At 38.7% G+C, this 23,460-nt stretch overlaps 1 protein-coding gene and 1 long non-coding RNA gene across 2 annotated transcripts in view; one reads left to right on the forward strand and one right to left on the reverse strand.

The window, feature by feature from the left end:
- The window catches only part of LOC127482231 (uncharacterized), a 60,113-nt gene that overhangs the window by 32,992 nt on the left and 3,661 nt on the right, over positions 1 to 23,460 (reverse strand). The window contains exon 3 of the long non-coding RNA XR_007908471.1: positions 19,951 to 20,044. This is a non-coding gene — a long non-coding RNA (uncharacterized LOC127482231). The remainder of the gene's footprint in view (positions 1 to 19,950; positions 20,045 to 23,460) is intronic.
- The window catches only part of SHISA9 (shisa family member 9), a 172,252-nt gene that overhangs the window by 22,308 nt on the left and 126,484 nt on the right, over positions 1 to 23,460 (forward strand). The window lies entirely within an intron of this gene.

Raw genomic sequence — 23,460 nt, forward strand, 5'->3', positions numbered from 1 at the left:
AAGGTTACAATAGCATTCTGATCCTGATACAAAACCAGGGAAAGTCAGGTATTGTCTTTCATTGTCTTTGACAGTCTTTGAATTCCATCCACTGTGTTTTAAATAAGTATGCTTGAGATGCAACAGTATAATTTGTATCAGCATAATACTATAATAATTTCAGAAATATAATACAATAAACCCCATCATTGTTTTCATAATCAAGATATTCCCATCTCATAATCCAAGGAAGCTTGTAACAATCTGTTGTATCACATTAACATTATTACCTACTCTGGAGATGCTGAGATGTAATTTAAAACAGAAACAACGGAGTATTGGGGATAAGGAAATGCTGATGAAAACCTTAAGGATTTCTAGAGGTCACAAACATCCTGGCAGTTTGCCATGATTACAGTTGCTGACTAGAGAACACTTTCTAGTTTCCTTGCAGCTCCAGGTTAACACAGTTATTAAAATAAACACTCTGAAAGAATTAATAATTGGTACTAATCAGGAGTTCATTTTAAGGGAAGAACTCAAAGTTTTCTAATACCTCTAAAGCCTCAAATAAGAGTATTAAAATACTTAAAAAAGTAAAATGATTACTCAGGGTAATTTATTAATTTTTATGCAATTCACTAAAGAAATTAGCTCAGTTAGCATTGGTGGCTCAAAAATCAAATATAAAATCTGAGTGTATGAAAAACTCCTTCTACTGAAGTGGACATTGGCATTGACAAAAACTTATTGCTACAGGAAAAAACCCCACAACCTTAAGGGACTGGATGGTGAAGAAATCAAATGTGATGTTTGTCACATGTGGTTCCCCGTTTCAATACAGTCACAGTGAGTGTAACTGTGGCCAGTTTGTAAGTTTGCAGCCTAAACTATCTGTCACTAGATTTCCAAGCCTTTGAGCACTAAATAATCTGAAAAGAAACAAGTTTCCCACTGTCTTAATAGTGTCAGACTTGCTACAAACAGGGACAAGAGTTATTGGCAAATGTGTATTTTATGAGTACGCTCGGTCTTACGGGAGAAAACCAGAGGTCTTTCAAATAGAGACTTTATTGACTGACTGCATTGTTACTTGGGGGAACTGCTTCTGTGACAGACTGACAGAGTAGCTGGCTATCTGGAAGGTGGAGTGCCTCTGCTCTCCCTTTTCTGGCCCTGCTGTTGCAACATGCCTTGTGTTAAAGCATTCTCAGTGGTATCCAAGCTCCCTCGCTGGGGGAGGAGAAAGGGGAGAAGTGGCCAGGCAGAACAGTGATCACAGCAATATGCTCACATTGGCCAAGCTCCATCTCTGACCCCCTCTTAGCACATGGCTGGGTGGGTTCATAGCTTTTAGAGAAGAGGTTAGTTCTATTAGATCTATGATCTCTACAGACAGCCCCTGTAATATCCAAGTCCTGTAGTTTCACCCAGCAGTTCCTCTAATCAGCATGTGGGCTGTGAAGCCAAACTTCTGCTGTTCTGTATCGAAGGTTATACTTTAGTGACAGTTGTGGTTTTTTTTTTAAAATAAATACTTTAATATTTTCTTTACTTGCTTTGGGATCATACATTAATGCAAACCAGAAAGTGTAAAATATGCTCATAATCCTGAGAGTTCTGCTAAACCCTAACTGACACTGGGAAAAAGGAGAAGAATAGTAATGGAAAGAGCATATACTGAAGATTTTGCTTCCATGTGAATGCAATTAGAGCTTTTCCCTTAAGCTAATAGGATAAGTAACTATATGAGGAAATCCACAGACACTGCAAATGTGCAGGAGGGAGAGAGTAGTGTTTGCTTGGTGTTCAATGGTCCATGTGTAATAAGCTGGCAGTTCCATCTAGTTCCTGCTGGACAAATGTCTACATCAGAAATTCCCTTTTCTCCCTTCCCCCAGCTGCACGTTTGGAAGTTTCAGCAGCAAAGCCAAGAGCTAAATTAAGAGAGACATGGCTACATTTTCAAAGCTATTTTATTGTCTGTATTTTATTGTTTCTGTAGGTAAAGATATGCACACAAATCCATTCCTTTTGCATATATGGCTGTGCCATTCAGGATATCAGTTAATTTCCTGAATATCTGCATCAACTCACATGCCTTTTGCCAAATTATTCCAGGAAATCTGTTCTGATATTTCTAAACTTGATCTCCTAATAGCATTTGCCAGCCTGATATAAACAGATTAATACTTTGTCTCTTGAGAGTAAAATAATTTTTTAGAATTTTCAGTAGTTACTCTGATTTCTGAATAATAGAGAATAAATGATGTACAGGATGGATCACAGCTCTAATTATTTTTTCTAAGAGATGTTGAAATGATCCATTAATACTGGTAGTTCTACAGAAAATGTAGCATATCCATAGCATAACACAAACAGTGAATCTGTGGTAGTTTGGAATGGCACAATTATTGTTGACATTATTTGGGATGTCTTATATCTGGATTTTGCCTACACAAATGCACTTCAAACACCATGTTGACATAACCACTGCAGCAAACCACAGTTACACATGTCTCCCACAGCTCTGCACACAACCAGCAGGCAACTGTCACTTTTACTTTGCTCCATAATATTTTAGTTTGGTCTTGGCCAGGACACAGACCATTCTTTGTAACGTACAAGATACAAAACATAGAAAAGATTGCCAGGCCCATTCCTGCCCAGCTGCAGGGTTTGGGGTGAGAAGGGTGAGGAATGCAATTAGCCAAAAGTTCCCTTAAATGGCTGTGCCACCCTTTTTAGGAACTGTATGAGCACCAGGGAAGAACAGGGGATCACTGAAGTTGCCCTTGTAACAGCAACTGCAAGTAGTACTTTGGTAGTGCTTTAACTCTCCAGGAGCCAGGATGGCTGAGGAGCTTTGAGGCTGCTGGAAAACACATTGTGACAAAAAAAACCCAAACAGAACTAGGATGTATGTTGTGAAAACACAAAAGACTTTTCTCGTTTTCCTTTAGCTGTGGACTAAGGTTAGTGGCAAGGAGCTGTAAATGCTACAAACACAGGGATATGGATTTACAACTCAGCAAAAAAAAAAAAAAAAAAGACAGCAGCATTCTTTAATTTTATTATTTTTAAAATCTTGACATATTGGCAAACCCATACAATTTAGAAAAAAAAATCTGAATGGAAAGGTTCTTTTCATATAAAAATGTTTCAAGCACTGTATATGTTCTTCTTTCTCATGAGACAATGGCTGCTGACTCTCCAAAGCATTCTGCTGCAGCTAAAGATTCACAATTCTCTATTCAGTCTGTAAATAGCTTTGTGCTTGTTATATCCTTTTTTTTTGGTCTCCAATATTATTTTTAGTGCCTACATGAGATCCCTGTGCATCTGATATTACTGATCTAACCTAGAATTTATACGTTTCCCCTCAGTACATGCAGGTTTGAAACAACACTTAGCATAGTTGGAATGGGGGACATTAGTATCATCCACCCTCTTATTGCTATAAATGGACCCTAATGCATGAAATGTGTTTTAATTTGTGGGCAATATCTTGCTAACCTGACTCCCACTTTCTTACAGAATTTCATAAACCTGAATGCCACTCTGTGCAATCTCTGCCATTGTTTAGATGCACAGTGACTTGTCATGGCATCCCATAGCAACTTCAATTAAACCATGCCACTTGGCTTCATCATGCTTCCCCCAAAATATCTTTGCCATCAACACTTCTCGGAGTGGCAATTCTCCTGAGCTTTCCAGAATTTACAGGTCACAGGTAAAACAGCATGTTCCCTGCAAATGTTAATGAGTTTACAAACTGCTGAGTATTATAATGATAAATTTGATCATAGTTCTCCCCTGACTTTGCACAGTCTTGGCACTGCAATATTTTTAGCTTATATCTGCTCTCAAAGGGCCCAATCCAAAGCTCATTGAAGTCAAGGAAAAGAGGTGTATTAAGATTAGCAGCTTTTGATCAAGCCTGAGACAGTCAGTGCCATGAAAACATTATCTGTGCACATCCCTTATATGCAAGTGACATCTCCTTGCACCACTGCAAGTTCCTGAATCTCATTTTCTGTGCAGCTTTCTGCCTGATCAGGGAATCTATTAAGTCCAAGCAGTCAAGGCAGCTGTCTTGAGTCAGATAATTTTCAGCTTCCTACATAAAGGGAACTAATATAATATCTACTTTATGCCCACATCACTGTCATAACTCACGTGGCATTGTGGAGGGCAGAATTCCAGCAGCAGTGACTTCTAAAGCCTGTTCCTGCTCAGTCCTCTGCTTCTGCAAGAGACTCCCTGTCCTGCTCTGACAGGTATTTTCACCAACCTTCTTGGGCACAGTTCACTGTACAAAGTAATTGCTATAGCCCTTAAATGTATCCTTCCATACCTGAAGGGACATATTGCAGGCTGAACAGGAGAGAAGGTTGCATTTCTGTTTAGTGTCTCTGCTGATACAGATATGAACAGGGAACTGCAGTCTGATGTCTTCCCTGGGCATTTTAGTATGTTTACAGATAGAAAGCTGACCTTTTTATTTCAGGAGGGTGTAGTTTTCTTGTTATGGTATGTGATGGCATTAATATATAACATCTGAAGTGCTAGAAACCAGACCTATCAGTACTTTTAGAGGGAAACAAAACTGTTTACACCTGCTTTGGTGGACAATCTTCCACAACAAGTTCACTTAAAAATACAGATGAGATGACCAAATGAACATTTTTCAGATGAGAAACTTCATGCAATACAAACCAAATACTGAAAATGCCTAGTGGTAACATATCAACTATCCTTGTCACTGAAAAATGTGTTTTAAACACCAAGGCCCCTTAGGTTAGTCTTCCATCAGAAGGACAAACAAAATCCCTAAACTTGTAAAGAATTGTTCACTGCTGCTTGAAGCTATTAGCACACATATGTGAAAAAGTATTATTCAGTAGTTCAGTCAGATGCTCTCAATTATGTCAAACTCAAATTCATGTGACCTTTTATGGCACAGGAAGTGATTTAAAATCTGCCTTGCCACTGACATTTAAATATGAGGAAACGATACCATTCATTTCTTTACCAAGAGAAATAGAGATTAATGAAAGATCAGCAAAGTAAAGCATACTTTTACAGGAACAAATCAAATTGTTGGAAAGGAATGAATAAATAGGATTGCTTCTGGCTTATTTTTTTCTTTTCTTTTTCTTACAAGTCATTAAGTTTACTTCTACACAGCTTTCAGAGCAATAACTAGATTCAGGTTACTGTAAGCACCCGTCACCCCTGCCAAATAAACTATTCTTTGTTAGTGAAATACAATTTTTTAAGGGTTTTGGTATCCTTCCCTCTTCCATTCCACTTAGCTACGATGAAAAAATAGAAAATTAACCAAGTCCTCAGTATGAGACAAAACTAGAAATACGTTTTCTGATCTGACTCTTGTATTTTTCTTTCCTCCCAAGCATATGCTCTAGTCAGTGTAATATATCACATAAAAACTCGATGTACACTCCATGTACTTTTAAAATATCCAGCGACATGGCTTTTTGAATTTTTCAGGGTGTGGGATGAATGTGCAGTGAATTCACAGGAAAAGCTGTATGTAAGATCTCTCAGGTTATATTCACAGGTTTACCTTATTTTTTATTTACAGTTTCCCTGGCCCTTAGTTTTCTTTTCTCTCCTGCTGTCTGAATTCAATATCAAATAAATTTGCAATCCCACAATGTTGCTTGAAGCTTAAAAAAAATGGACTACAGCCAGTGCCAATTTTGGGCAACTATCCAAAATTATGTACCAGCCACATAGTGCAAAGTAGTTTTTGTTACCTTTGTATCATGTAACCACAAATTTCCTTTTATTCTCTCCATTCCCTGGAGGAATGACCTCCTTGTCTGGGCTATCCCCAGCTAGGAGGTGAGCTAATTTTTACTTAGTTTCCTGACATGAATTGTGTTTAATCCCAAGCCTGTTGAGGGCCTGCACAGTAGTTTTATTGTACATCATGTCATGTTTGGAAATGTAAAGCACAAGGGCTGTGTAGCATATGGTGCATGGTCCTTTTAGCTCTTTGTTTTGATGGGGAACTTTAGGAGAGTGGTATTCATTATTTTTTATTTGAATTAGAAATTTCTGTCCTAATTTTGGAGACATACTAGAGCCTGTTTGCCACAGTTCTGACATCTTTAAAAACAACTTCATTGGGGAACTAAACAAGTCAGCAATGGCCATGCTGCCTGTTTCAGACACAGTTAGAAAGTGTGTTTTGAGTCTCAAAATCTTATCATTTGCACTATACCAATCTGTAAACACAAATGAATACAACAAATATAGCCTACTGTTCCAACATACACTTAAAATGTAATGTATTGTGCAATGAATTGTTTGAGTTAAAAACAGTGAATAATTGCATTTCATGAATGATCAGTGGATTTAAAAATATTTCCAAAACAATGTTTTTATATCAACTTTATGCAGCAGGATAATCACATAAATAGGAACATCAAATAAGCAGTTTAAGACTTATTTATAAGCCACAACTTTGTGGCTCTAATTTATTACATCTGTGACATATCAATTAATTGTTTTTGTCTACAGAGGTCACGATAGTGTTTTCATTATGTAATATCAGAAGAATTACAAAAGTGAAGAGGCAAAAATGTTTCTCAAATGATTAAGAGACTTTTCAGAAAGTCTGTAGCAAGTCCATATCTAATAAAATCAATAGTCAAATGAACTTCAGACATAGACCTCTAAGATTAGCTGGCAGATCCTCTACTTCACAGGAACTGATCACAGCTTTTTTAAAACAAATAAATCCATGAATCACTAACATTTCAGCAGAATATTGTTGTGAGTTAACTTTATGTAACCCAAAAATATTTCAGCATGTCCAATTCCATTTTATATGGCAACAGTGAACATAATCTGTACGCTGAATGTCTCCACCCAAAGCACTTACATTTCTGCCCAGTGCTTTTCAAGAAATAAGCTCTTTGGCCAGAGGTCCCTGCAGAACTGCTGCTGGCTCACAGGGAGTGTGCAGGGACCCCTTTCAGTAGGTGCCAGTGATGCCCATATCAAAAAGCTGTTCAATATGAGGTAGGTCAAATTAGGAGAGAAGTTGAGCTGGAAGTAGGAAAATAGACTTTAGGAGTAAAAAACCCAGTGTTTAAGCTGGGTTTAAGAATGCCATCCTGCTGATGAGTGCTTCTTCTCCAGTTTCTCCTGCAAAGCTAGGCAGAACTTTGCTTTTGGTGGAGATTTTGTTAAGGACTGTGAGGAGGTAGAGTATGTCTTCCATTTACAGTCCACCCCCAGGTTTAGTTATTGCTCTTTTATTAAAGGCATGATAGAATCGTTAACTGGGCAAATTATTTTCTTACGTCAGAAGAGAGCATCATGTGGTGACTCAGGGGTGACTAGCAGCCTTGCTACTGCCCTGTTTCTGCTGCTGGGTCATTCCATCTTTATTCTGGATCACAAGGTTTTGCAGTCACCTGTTTCCATCATCCTGCCATGAGACTGCAGCAGTGTGTGGTGCTCTGGGTCTCCCGCAAGTCCCCCAAAACTGTCCTCTCATACATCCTGCAGTCCTGTTGTTTTTTGGACAGGCAAAACTCAAGGTTTCCCACCCTGCTCCAGCTGTCCCATGACTGCTGTACCTGCCAGACACCACACCCTCCTCTACAGCCCTGTGATTACAACAATTCACAGTAGCTCCTTTGAAATGTGCACCGTCCCTTAACACAAAAAAAGAGAGAAACCTGGCAAAAATATCAAAACTGTGCATGGTATGTGTGCCTGGCCCATTTAAGACTTCAATGACCCACATGCTTCAGGGATATCCCAGGAAGCTTGTGGTTCAGGCAAGTTACATCCTTCTATTCTTTGTGGCTGTGGTGTCACCAGACAACATTTTCAGCAGAAACACTGCTCGGAGTGTGCTCATTTCAACCTCTGGCCATTGCCCTTTCCTGCCTCTTTACCGAAGTGTCCCCCTCCTCCTTCCCCCAACTGCAATCACATCACTGCTTCACTTCTGACTCAGACTGAGAGACTGTAATGACTTTAAAATAACTTTGCAAAATACCTCTGTATCTGTAGTTAAAGCCAGACCAGTTCCCTCATCCAGCCCTCAGTGTGGCTTCCCAAAAGGGGGCTGGAAGACCCCAGGGGCAGCCAGGTACAGCTTGGGGCTGGGAACAAGCTCTTCTGTTGGCATCCCTCCACTTTTAGCTGCAGGCATCATATTTCTTCTGCAGATACAGGCGTTGTTTTTAACAATTTAGTGTTCTTCTGGGTTTGAAATACGAGAGAAATAAGCCTACTAATTAGATTGTAGGCAGGAAGTGGGCACCCCTAAATTAATGGCTATTTCCTTAAGGACTCTTAGGTTCTTTAAGGACCTCTAATTTCCTTTCTTACTGATTTCCCAGTAGCCCAGAGTTAAACAAAGCAAATCCATTCCCATATTTCAATATACCAAGAGAAGTTGCGAAGGGATAAAGAAATTGTGTGTTAATCCCACGTTCTCCCTGTATCTATACAGACAGAACAGACTAAGCAAGTAATTCCTCCTAGAAGAGCTAATCAAAGGTGTTTAATTTAATCAGTTTGTTTTACAGTCATCTGTTCTGTTTTGCCAGCCTAACACACCTAATAAAACTTTAATCTCTTCATTGTTTTACTAATGTGAACCAGTATTTTACAAGTACCTGACTGATGGACACAGCCAAATGAACAATGTTTCTCACCCTCACAGGGATTTTAAATAATTGTTTTCATTCTATGCCTTGAATAAAATAGTTTCTTTCCTCTATAACATGAGGAACAAACAAGAGCAATGTGATGCTTGTGGGTTTTTTCTCTCTTAATTTTCTGATATTGGCTTAGAAACCTTTCAATATAAATAATTCCCAGTATATGCATAAATTGCCTACCATGCAGTGGTTTTCTTCATTTTCCCAGGGGCTCTGCGAGGCAGGTAGAGGAAAAATAGTGCTATAAAATCCCCCAAATACCCTGGTTTTTCTGACTGAAAAACATTGACAATCATCCAAATAGTGGTCAATAGAAATGAGGTTTCAATCCAAAAGGGATAAAAGAGTGAATGGGAAACAAAGTGATGTTTCTTTCACGGTCAATGACCTTTTAGTTACAGCCAACAGAGTACAGTGATGGAGATGTGAGCCTGAGAAAGGACCACGAGGGCTGTACACTCTGGTGTAACAAGTTTGTTCATCAGAAACTTTCCCAGAACACATTGAAAAGAAGTAAATAGTGCCCTTGCTGTGGAGCCCATGCATAAAGAAACTGTTCTCCTTGCTTTCTTTTACCTTGGAAGATGCAAACTTGGTCTTTTTGGTTATTTTTTGTCTTTTCTTTCAGCCTTGCACGCTCAAAAAGTTCTTGCATATTATACTGCTTTTTAATATATATAAAGCTACTTGATACTCCTTTTATTAGCTGTGTAAAAGATATTAAATCACCAAAAGTACTTCAATGGTGTGCGTACACGCACATAGATTTATATATAAATTTATATGAAAATAATCCTCCTTAGACTTCAAAAGATGAACTTCATTAGATTGCAGAGAAGTTACCAATCCATGGTCATAACATGCATTTTAGAAAAGATTTTTTCACTGTGTAAAGCAAAGAAAGTGCACATTAAAAATAAGACACTTCTTGCTGCTAATAGGCTCTTTGCTCCCTTTTAGTGGTACTGTAACATTGTGTGCCTTTCTTGTGAATTCAAAACTCTATCTTTTGCAGTGTTCTTAAGCTTAATGTTACTAAAACTAATCAATTTTAAGACTGTTTTTCAATTCTCCCTTTTCTGTGGACTGTCCTTTTTACAGAAAATGCCCACAATACCAGTAAAATACATAATTCAGGCATGTCAGGTAGCTGAGCAGGCTGGGACCACTGATTATTATTTAACAACTTTGCATAGCTGCTACATAAAATAAATAAATTATTTAACAGCTTATAGGAAAAAGTTAGAAGGCTCGACTTCAGTTCCTAAAATTTTTATAAGTGGCTTTATGCTTTCTAGTATGCTGAGCTTGTAATCCTATTAGTCAGCTCTCTTTTTCAAAGTACACTAATTTGAAGGCTTTTATTATTTTTCCTTGAATCTGTGGATTCTGTGGGCACAGTTTCAGGTCCATTCCCATGGGTTTGTGTCACTCCTGCAGCTGGAGATGGCATTTCTGGGAAAGCAGGTGTGTGGTCAGAACACCCCCATGACTCAGTAATCCCTGGCACCCAGAGCTATGTCACAGGACTTGGGGTGGCAGTTGTCATTATATTTAAATCCATTATTCTTTTGTGAGGAAAAGACCCCAAGTTTCCCAGGCTGGACTGAAGACAGAATTACATGAGCAGGTCAGGTTTATATAGCCCATGGATGTGTTGGTTGTATTAAAGAGGGTGCTCAGTATCAATTAAGAATATTCACAAGTGAGTTTCTAAACCCACTGCAAATGGGAATTCAATATTACCAGAGAGGAAAGAAAAGTAGTGAACAATTTGCTACAGGTCACTTGTTTCCAGAAGCCCTTTATTTCTACCCTTGGTTACCTAATAACACCTGGAGGGTCATTTTACCAACCCTTGCCATGAAGTCAATTATTTTAGGATTTCATTACTGTGATTTTAAAGAAGGATCTCTAAATTCCTACAGCTTATATTCTTTAAAATAATCCCATTTCAAGGACTGTGGCTTTTAGAGCCCTTTTACATAATTCTCATGGAGTTAAGGTTATGCTGCCTTTTTATTGCATAGAAGTTGCACAAACACATTGAGCAGCGTTTTAGTGAGAAATCAGAGAAGTTATAAAATATGTTTGTGTCTTTACCCTGGGGATAAAGTCAGTTAAATGATCCTTTTTAAGAGTGGGAAGCATTGTCTAGCTCACAGAAAAAAAAATAAATAAAATGACATTGCAGTAGCCATAGTATAGATCTGTGCATAACAATTACCTAAATTAATATACATTTTTAAAATGTTGCATTCTTCAAAGTCTTCATGCATACAAGGTGCACTATGCAATAAGCAATATAGATTGGAAGGGACCTTCAGAGTATAGGTGGTCTGACTGCTTGCTCAAAACAGGTCTAAACAGGTCAGGTTGCTCAGAGCCGTGTCCAACTGAGTCTTGAACACTGCAGGGGACAGAGAGTCTGTAACCTTGGGGGGAAACCTGTTGCAATATTGAACCACTTTTCTGCAGAGCAGCATCTTTGCAGCTCACCCTGTTGCATGAGATTCCTTCAACCCATCTCTCCAGGTCTCTCTGAAGAGCAGCCCTTTCCTCCAGCCTGTTTGGTGCCACGTACATACTTGCTGAGAGTGCACTTCATCCCATTCTCCAGCTCACTACTGGAGACATTAAATGACACTAATCCCACTGCTAATCCCTGAGGGACCCCACCAGGTACTGGTTGCCAGCTGGACTCAGCACCATTGGTCACAATGCTTTGACTGTGGCATTGCAGCCAGTTTGTCACCCATCCCTATCTCATCAGTATCTCAAGAATTTGGTTTGGAGGACACCATGGCAAACTGGGTCAAAAGCCTTGCTGAAAAATAAGTTATGCAACATCCACTGTCCTCCCCTTCTCTACATGGTTGGTAACCTCATCCAAGAGAGAGCTAATCCCCCTAAAAAACCATAACTTTACCAAGGAGCAAGATGAGGCCAATCATGGATTTTATTGCAATAAATTGAGTTGTTACTGTTTTACGTGCATTCAGTAAAAATGAAAAAAAATCTAACACAGAATAAATTACTCATTAATTTAATGCACTTTAGTGCTACAGGTCAGTGGCTTTGAGTATGTGAAAAAGCTACAAACAGGTTTGTAGCAAGAAACATCTCCCTGACTGAAGAGAGGTGGAAACAGCACATTACCGAATACACAGGATAACCATGAGTCAGTTAATTGCACAGGCTGTTATAATGGAGGTATTTTGCTACTACTGTGCAAAAATCATTGAGGTACTTTATTAAAAAGCAGATAAATAACAACTCATTTCTTTTCTGAGGATGTGTAAATAAGAAACTCAGTATAAAAACCAACCTAAATCAGTGTTAAGTCTTTGCGACTCATTCTGAAAAGTGCTGAGCAAACACTTAGTGAATAAAATGTGCCTTACTGAATAAAATTCTAATTAGAGTAATTGAGCTTTGATAACTGCTATGTCATTAAACATAGATTGGCTTTAAACTAATTGTATTTGCATTGTATTATGATTTCTATTAATTAATGCATTAATGTTTATATACTGCAAACTCTTTTGAAGTAAAACATGAAAGTCTACACCACTTAATCTGAAGATGCCCTTTGAATACAAACCTGGCATGGCACAGTGGAAAAGGTCCCTTAAAGGAATATGGTCCAGATCTTCCCTGTTTGTGACTAAGAGCAGCTGAGGAAAGGTGACTGTTGACTTTTGGGCTCCCTCCCTTCTGGGCAAGGAGAGCTGTGGCTGCTCTCTGCAGTGGCAGTCAGGGTGTGCCGTGGGCTTTCTCTAACTCATGCCACCTGTACCAGACCTGCAGTGCTCACGATGCAGCCTTGCTAAACTGCCTCCTCTGACTATACCAGAACCACCTGCCAACCCAAACCAGTCCAAACCAAAGAGATGGGAGCCATACAGTAGTGCTGAACACATCAAAACTGAGCTACGTAATGCATCTGTTTTTGTGGCACTGAGAATGAGCACCAGGAACTCACTGCCAACACAGACCTCTCCATTTGGGCAAGTCAGGAAGACTATTCCTTAGCAATGCCAGGGTCCATTGCCAAGTCTTTATTCAAGCCCTTGGCTAGAAAAAAAAGCAAAACCCAAACAACAAGTAAACAGCACACTGAAGCCCCAAATCAGCTTCATGCAGTTTTAACCTGCAGTGGAACCTGAGGCCGTGTGTGTTGGTGTGTTCAGAATGGCTACCAACAACCAAGCATTTGCTCTGGGAATTCCACTTTACACAGAAAGCCTCCTTTAGTAGAGCTGGTCAGGCCTCATTTCATTTCAGTTCTATTAACAGACAATAGTCAACAAATGACCGTAAGAATTATTTGTCTGGTTGGACTCAGGAGCATGAAGCCTGCACTTCTGTTCTTGTACTTCTGGCATATAACTTACCATTGCTCTTTGACCAAATATTTACAATTTCTACTACAAATCTACAGTACAATACAAATAATAATTAAAAAAAAGACAAGCACTAATCCTTTTATCACAGTAATGTAAGTATTTGGGAAAAAATCTGAGTTTAAAATCCACTTTTCTATTAAAAATCATTGCCTAAAGCCTATTTTCAAGAGTTTGCATTTCCAAATTCAAGTAGACAAAAAAAAAATAAATTGATCAATTGTATGTCAGCTGACCATTAATTTTATTTCATAAACCAAATCATCCAGTCTTCTGATTCATGTATGTTGAATATTCAGCAGCTTCCCATAGTTCTAGAATGGAAAGCAAGGGTATGAAGATCACTTTTTGCTTAAATAACTCCAAACAGCTGGAAATCTGAAAGTCCATTGGTCAGATAGTAGCACACAGCCAAGAACTTGCAGTTCCTTACGTGCTACAGGACAGCTCTCCCTGGTTCTGTCCCGAACACTTGCTGGGGTTCAGTATTTCTGTTAAGCCTTTCAAGATAACCCCAGCTTAATTCACTGATACCACACTAGTACTGATATTTGGAGTCTGTCTTTTTGCTTAGGCATCTACTGGAAATATTTTACACAATGTGACTAGTTCTCTGTAAACTCAGATGAAAAATAACCCTCTGTGGAGGTGAGCTTTATCTCCAGGGTTTGGGTCAAAGCTCAATGCGAACTTCTCTGCAACCTGGGGCTTGCAGAGAGGTTTTGATTTATACTCAGCTGGTATTCTCAGCAGTGTGAGATGAAATGAGGATGGTTATTACTGTCACTAGTGATAAAGCCAAAGGTAAACAACAGAATATCTTGACAAAGCAGTGCCTTATTTACACTGTTTTTGACTTCTGAGTTTTTGAACTTTCATAGGGAAGTCTAACTTATTCAAGCCACTGCATAAAGTGCTGAAGAAATGAGGGGCAGCCCTGGCTCGCTGTAAGGAATAATGCACTTTAGGCATGCAGGCATGTCTGGCAAATCCCAGGAGAAAAGTATGGAGGGACACAGTGCTTAGCAAGTCCGAGGCCTTTAAGATATATTGAACTCACAGTGCAAATTCCTGCTCTGTGTTCCTTCTAGCATGAGTTAGACTGACTGTGGACTTGACTTCTTAAGATCTGAAAATCTAAGAAGATATGATAAACCACTCTTTTTCTTAGATAGTATCTGTCTGCATCTCCAGGCAACTCACTGGTAAAGAAATCGTGAATTGCCAGATGGGTATGAGTACACATTAGATGGAGTTAAAGGGGTGGAATCTTCAAGCCTTACAGTATTTTAAAAATAATGTATCCAGTGGTACAAGCACACCTTTCATACCTACTGAAAAACCAGGTTACCTTCATAACAAGACTTCCTTTTCTAGAGTTCTCCTCTACATTCCACTAGAAAGCTTTGCATAATTGCATATTACTGGTTCTTTTAAACAAAAAATAATGTTCTTTTAAACGTAATAATGTAGTTTAAGTGTAATGACTTATTTTTACTTTTTATACTTTCAACACGTGGCAATTTTTTGAAGTACTGTTTGTCTAAGACAGTGCCAAGAAGTTCTTTTTCAAATGAATCTCTCTTCTATGTCAGAAACACAATGTGTGTTTTACTTAGTTCAATTATCAGTGCAGTATGGGTGTCTATCTAAGTGATCCTTCATGTGTTCTTCAAATATACAAATAGCATAACCTTGTTTTTAAAGACATATTTACACATATTATGTCAGGATAAAAATGTGTTCTTACTGCAGCCTCATGGCAAACATCAAGACTGCCTCCTACTGTGTTCAGCACAACAACTCGGTTGATACAACAAATTTGAAGTTGTGAATAAAGAAGTGCAGGAAAAACCCGTGACAAATGTAGCTTATACACTATAGATGTAATAACTTCTCATTTTTTCATCAGGAGCAAGGTTAAACACTACAGATACTCTTCTACATCCCTTATGCAAACACACAGGGAACTCTGCTTTCTGGAGTGTGTGAGGGTCTGTCAGTCAGATGGATACAATTCTTCATAACAAATAAAAACCTTCTATTTCGGATGATCATTGTAACAGCAACATGGGAAATGTAAACGGTCTGTACAATATTATACAAAGATTAAAGGTGACAGAAATATATTCAAGTTCAACAGATTTTCTCATGGTGAAAAAAACTCCGTGCAACAGCTTAAGTCCTGAATACAATGTTTTGTGACAGAAATTTCCTACAAAGGAAAAATTGGAGGAGGCATGTTTCCAGTGTGGAGTGCATACATTTGACATACTGTAAAATTCACAGGTATTTAACTGTATTAGTGAAATACATGCAGTGAGCTCTGGTGGCTCTCAGCCAGTGTCCTGTCTGATCAGGCTGTTTTGAGGGAAATGTTTCAGTGTCACAGGCAGCTTTACTAAATGACTGTAATCATCCACACCAATCTGATTCTTGGTGACTTCACTGACTAAAGCCCTGTGTGGGATAGCACCCCTTTGGGCTTTGCTCACCCTGGACTTCCCCCCACATGACTCTGCTCATTTGCAAAGGCAGGTGAGGATCCACAACCTGTGGGAGCCTCAGCTCTTGTCTAATAGTTGAAATTTAGCATTGATTAGAGAGAGAAAACTATAGCTTGTCAAACAAAGCTCAGTTGAGGATAATTGAGTTTGGTTCTCAAGCTGGATCTTCTGGTAAAAGCCTAATTTCATCAAACCTTTGGGCATTGCACTTAACTTGGTGCATGTCTGGGAGGAAACAAGAACATAACAGATTATAAGGAAAATAATGTTCCTGCCCATAGATTTTCTGTCTTTTATTAAATGTGTTATGACTGGTGGATTCAGATATATTGCTTTGGAAATGTAATTATTTTTTCATATCAGTATTATGAAAGAAAAGTAAGCAGTATTCATGAGACACTTTAGAAGATTATTTGAGGCAGACTGATTAGTGTATCAGTCTTAATTAAAATATATATGAAGTAAATAATATGAAATATTAATCTGTTTTTTTCAGACCAAAGAATCAATATACAGACTGGAAGTTAATATTTTCTGTGCACTTATGTCAAGAAATGAAGACAGCTTTATGTAGTTTTAAGGATAGTTCTGGAATTTGTCAATTAAATTAAAACAACCCAAATCCTATTCCTCCAAAATGAAAGCATGAATCTTCAGAACTAAGCACTTAACTGCTTTTTTTTAATTGAATTTTTAAATATAATCTATTTTTCACTTGCTACTTGCAATGCTAAATAAAAAGCGTAAATAATTTAATTTAAAAATTAAATTAAGGAAAATCAATTTGTGACAGATTTATGAGTGCATGTAATGGCTCTTAACAAAATATCGAGAAGCCACACTTCTTATTTAAAAAACAGATTTTTTTCTGTGATCAAACTGAATGATTCTAGAAATATTAGTTGTTTTGTTTTACTTCTCTGGTTCTGGGTTCCCTCTTCTTACTGACCCACTAAAACCATATCCATAAAGCTCAGCCCTGTGTCATACTCTGCAGAAGATTCTGATTCAAACGTGGAACTTCCTGATGCACAGGGAAGACATTCTCCATGCTTTAACTCTTAAAATTGCAGCCTATTTTTTACTCTTAAATTCAGGAATGAAACTTTTTTCACTTGTCTTTCTCCTGTATTCAAAACTTGTTTTGAATACAAGTTTCAGTCCTTGGTCTCTGGGATTATGGAAGTTATGCCCCACATATGTTGTGGTGCTCTTTGTGCTCTCCTCTCCTGGCACACCAGTGGGACAGCAATCACCACCCTACCTATGATACAGAATGAGTGGCCTCAACATGCAGCAGAATTTGCACAAAGAGAGCTAAAACGTTCGAGTTTCTAAAAGACAGTGTATGAACCAGTAACTGATAAACACGATTTCCCTGTGGTTTGAAGTGGCAGAGAAAGTGAGGCAGGAAAATGCAGGCAAGCTCCCAAATAGGAAAGCAGAATTTTTCAGCACAGACAAAACCCTTAAGCCTGCAACTCTACGAGTAAACAGAATGAACTGAGAATAATTTTCTGGCTTGAGGTCAATGGTATGGCTGATGCCATGTCCACACAGCCAACTGTTCTCACTCCTCAGACAGTGGCACCATCCAAACTGCTCGTTTGGAGCAGTCTGTGGCTGTGCTGTCCCCCAAGCCATGCCCAGACACGTGGTTGGTGCTGCTGCCCATGGCAGATGTGCAGGGACCGTGCAAGCTGTGAGCACTGTGACAGTGGGGTGCTAATGCCACGGCCCAGACTGAGCCCTGCTCCATTTACTGGCATGGTTTGATCATCTGAAGGAGTCACACTCAAGCAGAAAGGAAGTCCAAGCAGTTTTCCACCAACAAAGTATAATTACAGTAGCCTAAAATGATCCCAAGTTAATTTTAGTCTCTTAAAAAATTTGTGTGCAGATGTTGTGGCTTTCTGGTGAAGTGTCTCAAGGCGTGAGAGCACGTTGGGCCAAATTAATCAGTCAGGGACAGCACATCTCCCATCTGGGAGCAGCTGCTGCTGGGACATCACTCCAGCAACACTGGAGTGTTGTGGGGCTTCCACTGCCCTCCAGGGCTGGCAGTCACCACAGAGGAGTGACCACAGGGCTGAGTGTGCCTCCTATAACTGGCTCCAGCCCCTTCCCTCCTCACATCCAGTTACTGCAGCGTGGCTTCTCTCAAGGTCAGCCATCCAACCTCTAAAGCACTAAGGTTTGGTGACTAGGATTTGGCATTTAAATGGTTTTTATTTTATTTTCAGGGCAAGAGTTTTGCTTTTTCTCCTTGAGTATTATTTATTTGAAAATGTCAAAGACAATTTAAAAAAAACCCAACTTTTTTCCTCTCTCCCTGTCTCTGCATACACAGAGACATTTCACTTTATTCTCTTCTTATACTGAGGATAAGTGTACAGGTTGGGGTTATTGGTTCATTTGTTTGGCCAATTTTGCAGAACTGTCCTTGGCATTCAGGAACACATGATTCTTTCCAATCAGCAAAAAGGAGACAAAAAAGATAATCCAATACAGCATTAGATTTGCAAGCAGTTCAAGGTCTTATCAGGAGTAGAGATCTTTTTTTTGCTTTTTTCTTCAGAGAGATGTAGTGGTTTCTCAAAGAAATATATGGAACATCCTAATTTGAAATAATAAGTTATAATAGTGAAGAGAGCAGAGCAGAGGCAGTATATGATTTCCTTTCAGATTCTGATGACCTTGACACTGTAATTATGAGCAAAGAGTCCATTATTGTTATGTCTTTAAAAAGACAATAATTGCCTCTACATTTCTTGATTGCCAAGCAAAGGCAGTTTGATACTCATTTATCAATTACTTGGAAACTCCTGATACCAAGGTTAGTTCCAAATTCTGAGTTCAATTTGCTGAAAGAAAAGATGCCAGTAAATTTTCAAGCTACCAACCTTGGGCCAAGATAGGTCTTATAATAACCCTTAAAAAAATCCCTGAAACAAGCTAAGAAACCCCCCCCTCTGGTTGCCATTGCCTACCTACTAACAGATGCAATTTGCTTAGCAATTACTTAGGAAAAGATACAGGAAATAGGCCTGAAATTGCCAACCATCCTTCCTTTCCACTGCTTTTTGGTGCTCAGCATTTCACAAGGTTTGACCAGGACCCAATTAATCATTTGCATTATGTCACTCCAATTAATAGATGTCATGCTTTAGCATGAAGGAAAGCCTGAAAGCAATTGCATCATGTAGAGTGAGAGTTAAAAAAGTAGCCTAAAACCCAACCAGATCTTGAAATTAAATACTTTCTCTCCCTCTCTCTCTGCCAGCTAGTATCTGTAAAATTTTCTTTGAACTTCTAAGCATAGAAGAGATCAATTAAAAGGCAACATAAACAGAAGTGGCAGATCTTAACCTACTAGGGAAGCTGTACCTCACTTGGACAAAACTCCTATTAATCTCAAATATTGTGTGAAAAAGAAAAATGGCATTGAGATGGCATTCACTGCTCTCTTGTGCTGATGGCCAGCACAAGGTCTGTGCATCAGTAATTTCTAAAGGCAGGTTTACTTGGAGCTGGACCCCTTCCCTCCTGGCACCACAAAGTGTCCAGGAACAAATCAACTCCTGCCAAGACACCGTGTACTCCAGGAGCCATTGTCTGTTCCAGCAAGCTCCCCGTGCCACACACACACTGCTCTATTGCAATATTTGACAAATAAAATGTTGAGCCCTTTAAATATTTTTTTAAGGCAACAACCTTAAAATGAAACAAATTAAAATAAAGCACAAGGTGGGAGGTTTATTCCCTTTGTATGACTTCCTGTAGTTTCCACAGCCTTTATGGATGAAACCTGCTCTTTTTCACATATTTATTGACAACAATAAACCTGCCTAATAAAAGTCTTAACTTAACCAAGCAGCTGGAGTTGTACCTATAGAGCTAGATGCATCTGCTTTCATGGAAAAGAGGGAAATCAGCTAAATGGGTTCATGAAGGTTCACTTATTTTTGAGGATTTTAAACAGAGAGAGGAATAGTGATGAGATATAAGAAGTCTTCCAGTTTTTTCAGGGCTTCATGTTTGAAACACTGAAATATACGTGTATGAAATTTTCTGATTATTTGAATCATACAGTTGAATCCTTTCACCAAAAACATGGAAGTATTAGAATAAAATAATTCTTTAGACACACATTTTGTGAGTTGGATGCACATTTGCAGCATTTTAAGTTCTTCACAGTTCCTTTGATTCCAACAGCCTGACTCAAACACTTGATGTTACCCGTGCTTTTGAAGTACTGTGTTAAATGCAGACCTAAACTGGAATTCTTTGTCTCAGAAAGACTCATCCAAGCTTCCATTTATGAATTAAAATAGATCTTACCTCAGCCCTTTCTCTTCTGAGTGACAGAAAATCCCTGTTTCTGCTTGTAAAGATACTGGTGGCAGAGAAGTTTCCGAGGAAATGAAATGGTGAGCTGCAAAAAAATACAGGCCCTGTGAGGTGAAGTTCGTAGTCAAGAGAACAATGCAGTTTCCAGCTCTCCTGTATTAAGCTTTTTAGATGAAAACAAATGTTCTAGTACCAGAAATAGGATTCAGCTACTGACCCTGAAAAGAAATTAAAATATAAGGGTGGTTTCAAAGGTCTGTATTCTGTTCTATAAAGTTGCTGGACTTTGCAAGCACTTGCAAATGTGAATAAGGTTTGAAAATCCACATCCTTTCCATGAACAATTACTTTTAAAAAATGTTCTCCAAGTTAAACACAATAAGGATTTAGCTTTATTTGGAAGTTTTGACATACAAAGGACTTCTTTCAGCTATGGTTTCAAAAGCAAGTCCTTCGAACTTGAGGGAGATACACCTTTCCTTCAGGCTTGGGATCAGGTTTGACTGCCACTTTGATAGCAGTGGAAGTGGTTTTACTGAGGGACTCTAATGCTACCTTACTGCAAACAGCTACGGTTCTAAAAATAAAGAATTACAACTCTTTGCAATGTGCAGAAAGTCCTAAAAATAGTGCCTTAAAATTGTGAATCTGAGCAGATTTGTGTTGGTATGCATTCCTCTCATTTGGAGATACTTGGATCCTTCAGGATTTGGGTACCTTATAAAATCCAGTTTTGATCCCAAAAAACCCAGAGGTTTATCAGAGCATGTAACACTAAACTATATCTTTTACTAGGCAAATCTAGAGTTAAAAACCAAAGCTTTTGCACCCATCTGATGGTCTTCAACTATTCTTTGGACATCCTATGCCCATCCAGGATCATGCCTAGGCTTTTAGTGAGCTCCTTTTTCCTGGAGCTGTTTTTACCTTCAATGAGATTGTTTGTTTTCACCAAAACCTAAGTTTGGCTGCTACATTATACCACAAAATTCCATTCAGCACTTCATAGAAAGGATAAGTAATACAAGCTATGCTGAAGACCTAATTCCTGTTCCTGGCTTTTCTGTCAGCTGGTTGTAACTGTAGGCAACTCAGAGAGACCATGTGCCTCAAGGGCTTCCAAAACTCTGGCCTCCCCTGTGCAAGGAGATAGGGTTTGTCTTAGTGGTTCCAGATGGTTCCTAGAGATTAGGGTTGCTGAGCTGTGCTGCACTGCTGATCATTCCCAGAGCAGGCAAGCAGTAATGAATTGATTCCATCTGTATCTACATTGGGGCAGAAAGTGATCTATAATGACCATTGCTACAGCAGAGGGCACATGATGAACAGTTCAGCCCTGATGAGCCACAGTGGTGTTGAGAGACTGACACAACTGACCAGGCTTTCCATGAGAACATTAATATAGACCTGTTAACCACTGCACTGCACTTGCTACAGATTGAAGTTTGGATGCAGAACATACATGTAACCTTGCTGTGCTGTTCAGCTGTAAGAACTACTTCATGACAACATTTGTTCAAATACAGAATCACCCAAAATAGTACCTGAAACTACTATTGAGTAATTTTCGGTGAGAAGGTCACATAATCTCAGAGAAGTGAAGCACTTTCTATTAAGGTTTTCCATTTAATATGGAACCAGAGATTCTCTGCCAGTGACCTATTTTAGGAAACCCAGAGTGCAAGATATTACAGTGTATATACTGAAGTTGTCTTTCATTACTATTTTTGGAGTACCTATTATTCTGATAGGTTATTACAATTACATATTCCTGAAAGAACAATGTAACTTTTTCTGACTGCTGCAAAAGTTTCAGTATTTACTGTAAGTAAGGATCTTCTAGAGATCAAAATTCAGACTGTTCAAATCTTGGTCTCATAACTGTCACTATGCATGGTCAGAATCATGAACCATATCATGTAACATTCTTATTCTGAATCATTCAGGTGATGTAATGGCTTCATGGGATTTGCTTAAGTGTTCTCTGAGTTAGTAGTTTTGAAAATTGTCTTCTTGACATTGAGAAGCCCAGCAAAGAGTCAATCAATTCACCTGCTAAATTCCTAAACAAGATCTATGGACAGTTCCTCATCTATAAGGCAATTTCTACAGTATTGAATTATGGAGTTTTGATGCATTTCATTATTTGTTTCCATAGGACAAATGCAGAACTTATCAGTGATAACAGTTTTTCCTCTAAGAAAAATTTGCTGGCATTAGTACCCAAGTACAGTCAGTGGCCCTAGACTGATGGGTGAATTTTGCCTTGTGAAGGTAGAAATTTGGTTCGATATTTTAAATGTGTCTTTCTGAATATCCTGTACATTTTACATTGAAGTCTAACCAATTCTGTGTGGATTCACTTGATCAGAAACCTGTTAAAAAGAGCCAGGTGAAAATTTGATACATGAAAGCCCGTGCTCTATCTTTCACACAGGCAAATAGAGCCCATTCTATTATTTACCACTATATCTTTCAGTCCCGGTACAGAATAGGTGACTGTAGTATTTCAGTGTAGGCCTATCTATAATTAAAATAAACTTGCAAGTAATCTACTCTGACTATGCTGTAGTAACAGCTGTCAGAGTGAGCAGCACTTTGTAAATCACCTTCTGTTTAATGTGCAAGTGTTAGAGTTATTTATAACTATGCCCTATAAACGTCACAAAGGATGTTTGGTGATTCACAGATAACAAAGAATATACTGTGGGACAGACATAGGAGAGAAAGCAGCATTTTTTTTTTCAGACAGAACCATTTGGAGTTCTTCACACTATTCCTGAGCAGTCCCCAAGGGTATCAGCATCACCACTGGATTGGATTTCTACTCACTTTGCCTGAAAACCCAGCTCTGCTGAAGTTAGCAAGAATTTTGTCCTTGTTTTTCAAAGAGCCAAACTTGCACTGATGGTTTTATGTGACAATTGATACATATTATTACACAGAACAACTGAGTGAAAATTTAAGAGTGGTAGGTTTGCATCAAGTGCAATAAATGCCCAGGTTTTATCTGTCTCTGACCCATCAGGCACAGCTTGCATATATGACTAAGTGACACATGTACTATTTTGCTAAATAAGTTCTAGATGATAGCAAAAAACTGGCCCAGGGGTTCCACCAGCCTGAGGGGAAAAAGGCAGGTTTAAACCTGTTCTGGCAAACTCACCTAAAACTGTGCATAGCAAACATATTTCTAATTTGACAACTGAGATCCCTTTAATATCAGGATGTTTACAAAGTTAGCAGAATTTAAAAAAAAAAAAAAAAAAAAGAAGTCTGTCAGAATACCCTAGGAAAGGAAGTCCCATGCTATTTTAAGCTTGATAAAGCCCAGCTTTCCTCCTTTCAGCTTTTTGACCAGAAAAAGGATTTGCTCTGTGACCTTGACACCGCTACCTAGAGAGCTGACCTTTAAATGTATAAGATAATTCAGGACAGGTGTTTCCTCAGACTTTCAAAATATTTATGCCACTGACTCCATGATTATATTTTGCTGACTGT

This window comes from Manacus candei, unplaced genomic scaffold (assembly GCF_025592945.1).
Source record: "Manacus candei isolate 608988 ecotype Guabito, Panama unplaced genomic scaffold, ASM2559294v1 h1tg000002l, whole genome shotgun sequence".
NCBI classification, from domain to species: Eukaryota; Metazoa; Chordata; class Aves; order Passeriformes; family Pipridae; genus Manacus; species Manacus candei.